This window comes from Leucoraja erinacea, chromosome 3, assembly GCF_028641065.1.
Source record: "Leucoraja erinacea ecotype New England chromosome 3, Leri_hhj_1, whole genome shotgun sequence".
NCBI lineage: Eukaryota > Metazoa > Chordata > Chondrichthyes > Rajiformes > Rajidae > Leucoraja > Leucoraja erinaceus.
Window position 1 is genome coordinate 1,695,770 of NC_073379.1, and position 13,768 is coordinate 1,709,537.

At 46.0% G+C, this 13,768-nt stretch overlaps 1 protein-coding gene across 1 annotated transcript in view; it reads left to right on the forward strand.

Moving 5' to 3' along the window:
- Positions 1 to 13,768, forward strand: part of LOC129694636 (ankyrin repeat and death domain-containing protein 1A-like) — a 68,162-nt gene that overhangs the window by 2,694 nt on the left and 51,700 nt on the right. The gene's annotated exons all lie outside the window — the stretch shown is intronic.

A 13,768-nucleotide genomic window follows, 5' to 3' on the forward strand; every position in this document is an offset into this window, starting at 1 on the left:
ACCGGATTTGATTACAGAACTAGAGGTAAAGGAACCGCTTGGAGGCAGTGATCATAATATGATTAGTTTTAATCTGCAATTTGAGAAGGAGAAGGTTAAATCGGAAGTGTCAGTGATGCAGTTGAACAAAGGAGACTATGAAGGCATGAGAGGGGAGCTGGAAAGGGATCCTAACAGGAATTACGGTGGAACAGCAATGGCAGGAATTTCTGGGCATAATCTGTCAAAGTATTGAGTATAGAAGTTGGGAGGTAATTTAAGCAGTTGTATAAGACGTTGGTGAGACCGCGCTTAGAATATTGTGTTCAGTTCTGGGCACCATGTTATAGGAAAGATATTGTCAGGCTTGAATGGGATCAGAAAAAAATTATGAGGATGTTGCCAGGACTAGAGGGTGTGAGCTATAGGGAGAGGTTGAGTAGGCTGGGTCTCTATTCCATGGAGCGTAGGAGGATGAGCAGAGATCTTATGGAAGCGTACAAAATCATGATAGGAATAGGTCGGGTAGATTCACAGAGTCTTTTACCCAGAGTAGGGAAATCTAGGGCCAATGGACATAGGTTCAATGTGACTGGGAAAAGATTTGATAGTAATCTGAGGAGTAACTTTTTCACATAGAGTGTGGTGGGTGAGTGGAACAAGCTGCCAGACACATACAACTGACTCACTTCATCCACTTCACCACTAACTTCCATCCGGCACTCAAATACACCTGGACCATTTCCGACACTTCCCTACCATTCCTTGACCTCACTATCTCCATCGCAGGTGATAGACTTCTGACCGACATCCACTATAAACCTACTTACTCCCATGGTTATCTGGACTACACTTCTTCCCACCCTGCTTCCTGTAAGGACTCCATGCCCTACTCCCAATTCCTCTGTCTATGCCGCATCTGCTCCCAGGATGAGGCATTCCACACCAGGGCACCTGAAATGTCCTGGGGAGTCTGCATCCTGGGGGCATGAACATTGAATTCTCCCAATTTTGTTAGTCCTTGCTGTCTCCTCCCCTTCCTCAGCCCTCGGGCTGTCTCCTCCCATCCCTCAGCCCTCAGGCTCCTCCTCCTTTTTCCTTTCTTCGCCCCCCCCCATCAGTTTGAAGAAGGGTTTCGGCCCAAAACGTTGCCTATTTCCTTTCCTTCATAGATGCTGCTGCACCCGCTGAGTTTCTCCAGCATTTTTGACTACCTTCGATTTTCCAGCATCTGCAGTTCCTTCTTAAACATCAAGCTGCCAGAGGAGTTAATAGAGGCTGGGACTATCCCATTGTTTAAGAAACAGTTGGACAGGTACATGGATAGGACAGATTTGGAGGGTTATGGACCAAGTGCAGGCAAGTGGGACTAGGGTAGCTGGGACATTGTTGGCCAGTGTGAGCGAGTTGGGCCGAAGGGCCTGTTTCCACACTGTATCGGTCTATGACTCCATGACTAAGTGATAGATGGATACAAAGAGGTTTTGGTAGGCAGATGTGTGGAGTAAGTGACAATAGCTATAGGTGGAAAGGAGACAAAGGGTATCAGATGAGGAGGAAGAGGAGTGAAATGTAAAGCTAGAGTGGAAGGGGACCAGAGAAAGGGAAGGGGAGAGGGAGATAAAAGGGAAATGAGGTACTCTGGGATGGGAGATGAGTGTACAAGGAAGGAGGAGGGAGCGGGGGGTGGATAATGGTGGGAGAACTGGGTGCACACTGAGTGGGGGGACATAAGAGCATGAGAGGGGGTATGGGGATATTATTTGAAATTGGTGAACTCAATCTGCATACTTTCATTCGTAAGCTACCCAACAGCGCACCACTCACTTAGTACAAATGTACCCAAACCAGATCATGTTAACCGAAGATAGACATAAAACGCTGGAGTAACTCAGCGGGACAGGCAGCATCTCTGGAGAGAAGGAATGGGTGACGTTTCGGGTCGAGATTGGGTCTGAAGAAGGGTCTCGACCCGAAACGTCACCCGTCCCTTCTCTCCAGAGATGCTGCCTGTCCCGTCGAGTTACTCCAGCATTTTGTGTCCATTTTCGGTTTAAACCAGCATCTGCTGTTCCTTCCTAATGGCAATGGACAACCGACTATGAGTATCAAATGCAGATGTGGAAAGGTTTGTAAGAACAGCCGAGGCCTGAAGATACACCAGACCCGGTGGAAGTGTTTGGAGGGACTGGGAGTGTCACAACGCACAGGTATTTTACCTGGTGAGACGCAGGAGGAGCCGGGCCTGGAATCACCCCATAGAGCCCAAAACCTCCAAGTGGCCCAACTAGTACCTCGGAACAGTTCTCCGGAGAAGGTTCGAGTCAAATGGCCTCAGGCCTGCAAGACGGCAGTCTGGCATCAGTTCGACAAGGTCGTCGCCAAATATGAAGAGCTGGTCATAGACTGCCGCAAGCAGGGCTGGAAGGCAAGGTGTATGCCCATTGAGGTTGGCTGCAGAGGTTTTGCAGGGCAATCGCTCTATAAAGCCTTGAGTGCACTGGGCATAAACAGAGTGGCGAGGAGAAAGGCCATCAAGAACACTGCAGAGGCAGCGGAGAAGGCCTCGAGGGCTCTGGATCAGGAGAGAAGGTCCATGGGGAGGAGCGAATGCCACCTGAACACAAGTCGTGGTCTGATCAACCACGGCTGGGTCACCTGGGTGAGGGTGTCTGATGTTGAAAGACCCGAAACACCCAATGACCCCAGGTTCCATCACTGATGATGTGTTCAAGAGCATCTATCGATGTATTTGTATCAATCCTACACTCCAGATCATGTTAAACTCAGGAGTTCATTCTTCCAACTCCCCAGCGAGGACATTTCTTCTATGCCAAGTCTAACAGATAATGCATGTCTGTAGAAACATTAAAACCCGGAACAGGAACAGGCCATCACCTGTTTAGATTAGCATACCCGACATAACTTCCACCATGTTCACCCTGATTTTAATGACTTAAAATGTTTTTAATTTTTTTAATCAACTTGATTTTAATATTGATAAATGTATTGTGATTTTATGTCCTGTAAGGTGTCCTTGGGTGTCCAGAAAGGTGCCAGCAAATAAAATGCATTATTATTATTATTATTATCATCATCAGTCGGCTCCACCATCTAACATCATCATGGTTAGTCACAGGCTATGGAGTCATACAAGGTCCACTTCCATATCTTATTGTTGACTCTCCATATTCCTTCTTCACTTTAACTTTAAATATATATCTAGCCTTTTGAGATGTTTAGTGACTGCATTTCCATTGTTTTCAATGATGGAGTATTCCGCAATCTGATCGGTCTTGATGAGTAAAAGGGTGTTTCGGGCCAAAGATTACCTGTGTGTAGTTCACACATTTTCCCAATGGCCGTACGAGTTTCTCCACTTTCCTCCCACGTCCCAAAGATGTTGAGTTGACTGGCCACTGTAAATAGGAAAGTGAGGTGAATACAATGAGTTGGGTGGGGTAGGATAGACACTTAGAAAACATAGGTACAGGTGTAGGCCATTCAGCCCATTGAGCCAGCACCACTATTGAACATGAACAAGGCCGATCATCTAAAATTAGTTCCCCGTTCCCGCTATGTTCCCATATTCCTTGATTCCTTTAGCCCTAACAGCTAAATCTAACTCACTCTTGAAAACATCCAGTGAATTAGCCTCCACTGCCTTCTGTGGCAGAGAATTCCACAGATTCACAACCCCCTGTGTGAAAATGATTTTACTCACTTCAGTCCTAAATGGCCTACACCTTATTCTCAAACTGTCACTCCTGGTTCTGATCTCCCCCAACATGGGGAACATTTTTCTTGCATCTACCCTGTCCAATCCCTTAAGAATTTTATACGTTTCCATAAGATCTCCTCTCATCCTTCTAAATTCCAATGAATACAAGCCCAGCCGACCCATTCTTTTATCATATGTCAGTCCCCCCAATCCCCGGAATTAACCTGGTGAACCTACGCTGCACTCCCTCAATAGCAAGAATGTCCTTCCTCAAATTAGGAGACCAAAATTGCACACAATACTCCAGGTGTGGTCCCAAATCCTCTCGCAATGAAGAACATGCCATTAGCTTTCTTCACTGCATGCTTACTTTCAGTGACTGATGTACAAGGACACCCAGATCTTGTTGCACCTCCCCTTTTCCTAATCTGACACCATTCAGATAATAATCTGTCTTCCTGTTCTTGCCACCAAAGTGGATAACCTCACATTTATCCACATTCATCATCATCATCATCTTCATCGGCAGTCACTCAAAACGAGCATGACACCAGTGCATGACTGTTTAACGTGGGGAGACTGGTACACAGACAGCCAGCACACGGTACTTGACAGATATAGGTCAGAATCTAGTGGCATGGAATCCAATCCCTTTTCTGCTGCAGCCTTCATCCGCCTTCCCAGCCGTTGTGACGCTCCACTAATGTCAGCCATCATCCTCCGCCTGTTCCACCATTGAGGTCTTGGTTGGATTACTCTTTGTCAGAGATCTCCCCCTTGACCTTACCGCCATGGGTGACCCTACCAGGAACATAGCACCAAACGGCATCGCTCTCAGGATCTCAGGACCACACAAGCTTCTCCACCACGACAAGGTGACAATCCATGGAGAAGATCCACATGATGCTGCATCTGCCATGCATCTGCCCACTTACCCAACATATCCAAGTCACCCTGCAGCCTCAGAGCATCCTCCTCGCAGCTCACACTGCCACCCAGCTTTGTGTCATCCGCAAACTTGGAGATGTTACATTTAATTTTCTTTTCTAAATAGTTAATATATATTGTAAATAACTGCGGTCCCACCAATGAGTTTTGCGGCACCCCACTAGTCACTGCAAATGGTGCAAATGGGCTTCCTGAGTCGGCATAGACACGATGGGCCGAAGGGCCTGCTTCATTGCTGTATATCTCTATGATCTACTTTTCCTCTTACAATTTAAATTAATTTAGGCCTTCCCAATATCTCGTCATGCACCTGCCCTGTCATCACAGAAATCAGTGCAGTAAACTTTCATTGCACCCCTTACTCAGATGAGGATTAAAAATTGCACATAAAACTCAAGACTGGATCTCACCGTGGCATTGTGCAGCTTCATCAAAGCATCCTTGCTGCTGCATCCAAATCCTTGTGACATGAAGGCCAAAGTGCCATTTGTCTTCATAGCCGCTTTCTATGTATGAGCCTGATGAAGGGTCTCGACCCAGAAAGCCAGCTATTCCTGTTCGTCAGAGATGCTGCTTGACCCGCTGAGGTACTCCAGCTTTCCGTCTATCTTTGCTTTAAACCACCATCTGCAATTCCTTCCTGCACATGTTATGTATGAGTACTTGCTTTTAGCGATTCGTGTGCAAGGACATCATAGTCCCTCTGCACCTTCCTCTTTCCTAATTTATCGCCATCCAGATGGAGATCTTTGTGTTTTGAGAACCAAGTGTTCCTGCAGCAGGTTGTTTTGTATTGAAGATTCCAGCATGTGTAATCACTTTGTTCTCATCCCTGATGCTTATCCACGTTAAGATGTATCAGCTATATCTTTGTGCCAGCTTGATTAATGACACTGGAACTTCTTTGCATCCTCCTCACAACTCTCATTGCTTCATCTCCAAACTCAGAGAAGTTTCATTTAGTTCACTCTTTCAAAAATAACATAGAACGGGTACAGCACAGGAATGGGTCCTTTGGCCCACAATGAAGAACAGAGGACAAAGAAAGACGAATAAATTCGGAACAAAGAACGGTTCCAACCCAAAACGTCACAGATTCTTCTCCTCCAGAGATGCTGCCCGACCCGCTGAGTTACTCCAGCTTTTTGTGTCTATCTTCGGCCAACAATGTTTGTGCCGAACATAATGCCAAGTTAAGCTGATCTCATCTGCATGTACGTGGTCCGTATCCTTCTATGTAGACACAAGATGCTGGAGTAACTTAGCGGGACAGGCAGCATCTCTGGAGAGACAGAATGGGTGTAGTTTCTGTTCGAGACCCATCCATATCCCTCTATTCGCCGCACTTCTATGTGCCTTTTTAAAAGCCTCTTGAGCACCACTATTGTATCAGCAAACATAGAAAAACACAGAAAATAGGTGCAGAGGAGGCCATTTGGCCCTTCGAGCCAGCACCACCATTCATTGTGATCATGGCTGATCGTTCCATATCAATAACCCTTGCCTGCCTTCTCCCCATATCCCTTGATTCCACTAGCCCCTAGAGCTCTATCTAACTCAGTGGTTCCCAACGTGGGACGTACGCCCCACAGGGGGGCAATTTGATTTTTAAGGGGGGCAATTGAGCGCGACTGAGGAGGTCTGGGTCCAAATTTTCTATTTTTATTTTTTAGGATTTTCCATCAGGTAAACACATGTAGTTTATGTTTCAGATGTTATTTTGAGTAAATAATTTTTTGGGGGTAAAAAAGGTCTTTATTGTGTAGTTATTACATAATCACCGCGCCATCGTTCTTCAGCTGAAACGGAGTTCACTTTTTAAATGATAAGAATTATATATCACCACATGGGGGGGGGGGGCATCAGGATTTTAGAGGTGATTAGGTGGGGCATGGCCAAAAATAGGTTGGGAACCACTGATCTAACTCTCTCTTAAATCCATCCAGTGACTTGGCCTCCACTGCCCTCTGTGGCAGGGAATTCCACAAATTCACAACTCTCTGGGTGAAAAGGTTTTTTCTCATCTCAGTCTTAAATGACCTCCCCTTTATTCTAAGACTGTGGCCCCTGGTTCTGGACTCGCCCAACATTTGGAACATTTTTCCTGCATCTAGCTTGTCCAGTCCTTTTATAATTTTATATGTTTCTATAAGATCACCCCTCATCCTTCTAAACTCCAGTGAATACAAGCCTAGTCTTTTCAATCTTTCCTCATATGACAGTCCCGTCATCCCAGGGATCAATCTCGTAAACCTACGCTGCACTGCCTCATTTAACTAATTGATATATATTGTGAATGATTGGGTCCCAAACATTGATACCTGTGCCACCCAGTACTCACAGCCTGTCAACTGTAAACATAACCCTTTATTCCTACTCCCTGCTTCCCGTGATAACTTTCCATCTGAGCCTCTCATCAAAATCCTTCAGATAGTCCCCATACAGTCTAAAGAGGTTATACTAATGTGTAGGTTATGTGTGATCTAAAGGTGGGTTCTCAATTAAAAATGGGGCGGCACAGTGTCGCAGCGGTAGAGTTGCTGCCTTACAGCGCCAGAGACTCAGGTTTGATCCTAATGCCCCTGTCCCACTTAGGAAACCTGTGTTGGCGGCGTGACTCACCCGTTGCAGCGGCCCCTACAGCCTGTCTGTCTTTTTTTTATTTTTTGTCTAGTTAAATGTAGTGCTTGGTGTTTTTTAATAGTATTTTTAAATGTGTGGTGGGGGGCGGGGGGGAGGGGGAAACTGTTTAAATCTCTTCCCTGTCCGGGAGACCCGACTTTTTCCCTGTCGGGTCTCGGCTGTCGTTGGGGCCTAGCACCGTGGAGCGGCCTCCAACCTGAACGACCCGGGGGCTCGGGAGACTGCGGAGCTGCGGAGCTGCGGACTACTCACCAGCGTGGGGCCAGGAGACTGGGGAGGCGGTGACTCGCTGCTGCGACTCGACTCCTGGGGCTCGGAGGCTCCAGCAACGCCCGCAGGTCCGGTGGACTGGGACATCGGGAGCTCGCGGGTCTGGGAGGAGAGAGAGAGACCGCTTCCCGGAGCTCCCGCAACGCGACATCTCCAGCCGGTGTCACGGGGTTTGAACAACTCGGACGGGACACATCACCCGGCACGGCTTCATGGCCTGGGACTCACCATCGCCCTTGGGGGTTCCAACCTTGGACTCCAGACCGGGATCGGCGGGGCCGTTCGCCCGCGCGGCCTAAAATGGCAGTGGGACTTCATCGCCCGCCTGTTGGACATCGGGGAGACATAACTATGGGGTGCGGAGTAAAGACTTTGCCTTCCATCCAATGGCTTCACTGTGATGGATGTTTGTGTGAATTTAATTATGTGTATGTCTGTAAGACAGTGTCTTTGTTTGTATGGCTGTGGAAACAACATTTCGTTTGAGTCTCACTGGGGCTCAAATGATAATAAATTTGTATTGTATTGAACGGAAACCTCTGGAGACTTTGAACCGCACGGAAACCTTGGGTGGGGCTCATGGGGTGCTGTCTGTACAGAGTTTGTACGTTCCCCCTGTGACTGTGTAGGTTTTCTCCGGGTGCTCCGGTTCCTCCCTCACTCCAAAGACATTCAGGTTTGTAGGTTAATCGGCTTCAGTGAATTTGTAAATTGTTCCTAGTGTGCTGGTGTACAGGATGATCGCTGGTCGGTGCGGACTCGGTGGGCAAACGGGTTTGTTTCCGAGCTGTATCTCTAAAGTCTAAAGTCCACCACATCCACTGGTTCTCCCTTATCTATTCTAGGTCTAGGTTTGGGTTCATTATTCTCAAGGCACAATCTTCTTCTTTCGTGTGGCGTGCACAGCCTAAAGTTGTTGGACAACTTGTTCTATTTGATCTTCCGTTTGTGCGTGTCGAGATGATTGCATTAGTCGAAACAGGGCGGACCACGTGAAGGTTGCAATCTTCCACCCCAAGGCACAATGAAAAGCTTTGCATTGCATGCTATCCAAACACATCCGAAGGACCATAAAACAAGTTAAACTCCAGTACAATAGATACTTGAAGGAAAAGATACAGAGTGCTGGTTACATCCTCACTAAAACCACCAGATTTGTTAAGCATGACTTCCATTTTGTAAACCCATGCTGTTTTTGTTTAATTCCTATGGTTACCATGTAAGGGTGCCTTATAATCTGAGTTTATAGCCAGTGTTTGGTACCATATAATTATGAGATTAGGCTGGGCTTGCTTTCTTTAGAAACAGTATTCATCCAAGTCAAGTCAAGTCAAGTTTATTCATCACATACACATACGAGATGTGCAGTGAAATTAAAAGTGGCAATGCTCGCGGATTTTGTGCAAAAAACAGACAAACAAACTACAAACGCTGAAATTATTCCGCGCAATCGTGGGTAACCAAGACAGGGTTAGGAGGAAGAACCGACTCAGCAGAGGAGTTAATAGCAATGTGTCATAGACTTAAGGGAATAACTGGGGATGATCAGCCATGATCACATTGAATGGCGGTGCTGGCTTGAAGGGCTGAATGGCCTACACTTTTGCACCTATTGTCTATTGTCTATTAAGGAGTTGGGGGGAAATGTGGTGGAGGTCTTGAACTCCAAAGCCCAAAAGAGACAGAAACTCCCATTATATTAAAAATAAAACCTGGATGGTTTTAAATCCAAGAACATGATTTTAAACATTGGTGTCCCCAAGGGTTGTGTCTTATCACCAATTTTATTTTCCATCTACACAAACAACATAACAAACAATAACAGTGACATTTCCCTTTTTAAGTATGCAGACGATATGGCCCTGGTGGCCCACATCAAGGATCACAGTTCTCTGGCTGCCTACTATCAGCAGGTCAACACCCTGATGCTGTGGATCAAAGAGAGCTCTCTGGAGCTTAACATCTCCAAGACCAAGGAGCTGTGTTGTGGGGGGAGGCGAACCTCTTCCCCCCAACCTCTCTTTGAACCTCTGAGGCTGAATGGGCAGACAGTTGAGCAGGTAGAGGCCTTTAGATACCTGGGCACAGAGATTGACACCCGCCTGTCCTTCTCCCAGCACACAGACTCTGTGTACAAGAAAGCACAGCAACGCCAGTTCCTGCTGAGGAAACTCAGGAGCTTTGATGTCAGACAGGACATTTTAACAGCTGTCTATAAATCACTTATAGAATCTGAACTCACCTTTAACATCACATCCTGGTTCACCCTCACCTCTGTCAAAGACAAATCAAAGCTTTCCCGGATCATCAATCAGGCAAGCAAAATAACTGGCAAAACTCAAAATCAATTATCAGTACTCCACACCCAGGCAGTTAAAAGGAAAGTCAATCTCATTACACAGGATCCCACCCACCCCCTGCACAAGTCTTTCCAACTTCTGCCATCAGGCCGCCGATATAAAGTCCCCCTATCCAAGAAAAACATCCACAAAAACTCATTCATACCCATTGCCATAAACAGCTTAAATAAAAAATGAACAATGGACAAATTAACCCTGACGCATTGTCACTTTACACGTATCCACAACTTTTATCTTGTCTATTTTTACAGTTTTTAATCTTTATATTTGCTTTTAAGATCGATACACACTGTGTGTGCTCGCAGAAATCTGTGTTGCATGACTGCTTATCAGTACATTTTCCTGTCTGTATGTTGAGCCACGTCAAAGAAGATTTTCCGTTACGACAGACAATAAAGTTTTCTGAATTTGAATCTGAGGTGTACTGGAAAAGCTCTAAACTGCAATACAATGAATTCACAACTGGGAAGTTCATAACTTCATAAGTGATAGGAGCAGAATTAGGCCATTCGGCCCATCATGTCTTCATCATTCAATCATGGCTGATCTATCTCTCCATCTCAACCCCATTCTTCAGCTTTCTCACCATAACTCCGACACCTGTACTAATCAGGAATCTGTCAATCTCCGCCTTAGAAATATCCATCGACTTGTCCTCCACAGCCGCATGTGGCAATGAATTCCACAGATTCACCACCCTGACTAAAGAAATTCCTCCTCAACTCCTTTTGAAAGGCACATCCTTTTATTCTGAGGCTCTGGCCTCTAGTCCTAGACTCTCCCACTAGTGGAAACATCCTCTCCACATTCACTCTATCCACGCCTCTTCACTACTCGGTAAGTTTCCATGAAGTCCACCCTCATCCTTCTAAACTCCAGCGAGTACAGGTCAGGTGCTTTCAAACGCTCACCATAAGTTAACCCAATCATTCCCGGAATCATTCTTGTAAACCTCCTCTGGACCCACTCAAATCCTTCCTCAGATATGGAGCCCAAAACTGCTCACTCTGCTTCAAATGTGATCTGACCTATAGAGCCTCAGCATTACATCCCTATTTTTGAATTGTAGCTCTCAAATTAAATGCTACCATAGCATAGTGATAGCCACAAAAAGTGGGAATAAGGTCCCTTGGCAGTTCACGTTGCATAAAGTACATTTTGTGAACTTATTTCCTTTACACATGTATATTGAAGGGAACTTGCATAAAGAACATTATATTTATGCCTTCATTATTCACAGTCAAAACATTGGCAGGGTTAAACATTACAGAATGCAAAATTGATATTATTTTGATTCATTGTCCTGCAATGTTAGATTTCAACATCACACTAATTTGCAGTATACAATATAAAACAGATGTGTACCATAAGTGGGGAAAGAACACTGGAAAACTATACACAAAATGCTTGAGTAACTCAGCGTCTCTGGATAGAAGGAATGTGTGATGTTTCAGAAGACGGGTCAACTTGAAACGTCACCTATTACTTCTATCCAGAGATGCTGTCTATCCCGCTGAGTTACTCCAGCATTTTATATCTATCAGGGCTCTCGCTTAACTTTTTTTCCCTGTTGCCAGCCGGGCAACCTAGGCAGCTTTTTAGGTTGCCAAATGACAGCTAAAGTGGTCATTTAAGACGGCTTGCATGACACGTGCGATAATGTACTCGGACAAAGTGCGTAGTTACCAGTCGGAATTATGGTCAATGAAACATTAACATATTATTTCTGCCTCAAATAAAGTCACAAACTAAACATATTCACCAATCAAGACACGATATATACCACAATGATATGCAGCAAAATTACAATACAGTATCTAATCTCCTTTTACACGTTGCAATGAATGCAATTTCTATTATTTCTTTCCACTTCCAAACAAAAATCTGGTTCGATTATTCAGCGTAAGATCAACCTCAGTGAGACCAAGTGCAGGCTTGGCGATCGCTTCGCACAACACCTACACACAGTTCGCAATAACCAACCTGATCTCTCGGTGGCTCATCACTTCAACTCCTCCTCCCATTCCTATTCCAAATCCAGCTTTTCTGTCCTGGGCCTCCTCCATGGCCAGAGTGAGGCCCACCGCAAATTGGAGAAACAACACCTCATATTTTGCTTGGGTAGTTTACACCCCAGCGGTATGAACATTGGCTTCTCCAATTTCAGGTAGTCCTTGCTTTCTCCCTCCTTCCCCTCCCATTCCCAGCTCTCCCCCCCCCCCCCCACCCCCCTCGACATCAGTCTGAAGAAGGGTCTCGACCCGAAACGTCGCCTATTCCTTCGCTCCATAGTTGCTGCCTCACCCGCTGATTTTCTCCAGCTTTGTCTACCAACGGGATCCCACCACTGGCCACATCTTCCCATCTCCTCCCCTGTCGGCTTTCCGCAGGGACCGCTTCTTCCGTTAACTCCCTGGACATTTCGTCCCTTCCCAACCAAACCACCCCATCTCCGGGCACTTTCCCTTGCAACCATAGGAGATGCTACACTTGTCGCTTTACCTCCGCCCTTGACTCCATCCAAGGACCCAAGCAGTCTTTCCAGGTGCGGCAGAGGTTCACCTGAACCTCCTCCAACCTCATCTATTGCATCCGCTGCTCTAGGTGTCAGCTGCTCTACATCGGTGAGACCAAGCATAGGCTTGGCGATCGCTTTGCCCAATACCTCGGCCTCCACTGCCCTCTGTGGCAGGGAATTCCACAAATTCACAACTTTCTGGGTGAAAAAGTTTTTTCTCGCCTCAGTCTTAAATGGCCTCCCCTTTATTCTAAGACTGTGGCCCCTGGTTCTGGACTCTCACAACATCAGGAACATTTTTCCTGCATCTAGCTTGTCCAGTTATTTTATAATTTTATGCGTTTCTCTAAGATCTCTAAGATCTGGAAGCAAACCGGAGATAACCACCCTGGAGGTCCTGCGTTTCATCATTTTTCCGAGCTCTCTAAAGTCACGCTGCAGAATATTCGTCCTCTTCTTTCCGACATCGTTTGTGCCGACTGTTCACCTTCGCCCTTGAGGATTTTCTGCACTCTGTCCATGACATCCTGGATCCTGGCACCAGGAAGGCAGCACACCATCCTCGAATCCCGTCTGTTCCTGCAGAAACCCTTGTCTGTACCTCTCACAACGAAGTCTCCAATTACAATGGCGTTGCCTGACATTGGCCTCTTTGGTTTTGGCTCAACAGCCCTTTTTGCTTCGCAGGCCTGTCCGCCGCTCAGTGTGATACGTCTTCTGTCCCGACAGCTTCTGTGGGTGAACTTGTTCACAAGAGGTACAACACCCAGGGACGTTTGCATTCCATGGTTCCCTCCCTTTCTCACCATCACCCACCTTCTCTCTTCCAGTACCTTAGGTGAATGAAGAGAATGGCAAAAGTTGTCCAATAGCCACTATCAGAGGTAGACATAAGTGCTGGAGAAACTCAGTGGGTGCGGCAGTACCTATGGATGAAGGAAATAGGCAACGTTTCGGGCCAGCCACTATCAGACCTCTCTTCCACCAGTTACGCCTCACACTAGTTCCCTCCCCTATGTTTACGATGGTGAATGTACTTCAGAAGGGTCCAAACCTTTCCACATATTCCATAGGTTGCTTCCTGACCCACTGAGTTACTCCAGCACTCTTGGGGTTTTTTTTTGTGGTAAACCAGCATCTGCAGTTCCTTGTGTCTCAGAAATAAGTCATCGATGGGTACAGGAGCTAGCAATCTGGAGGGTGAAGTACAAAAAAAATTATACATTCAGATGTTGCCACAATTCATAAATAAGCAAACATCTGTAAAATGCTTTATTGGTTGGGAAATGTTTAGTAAACAATATTTAAACAATGATACTGATAACTTAA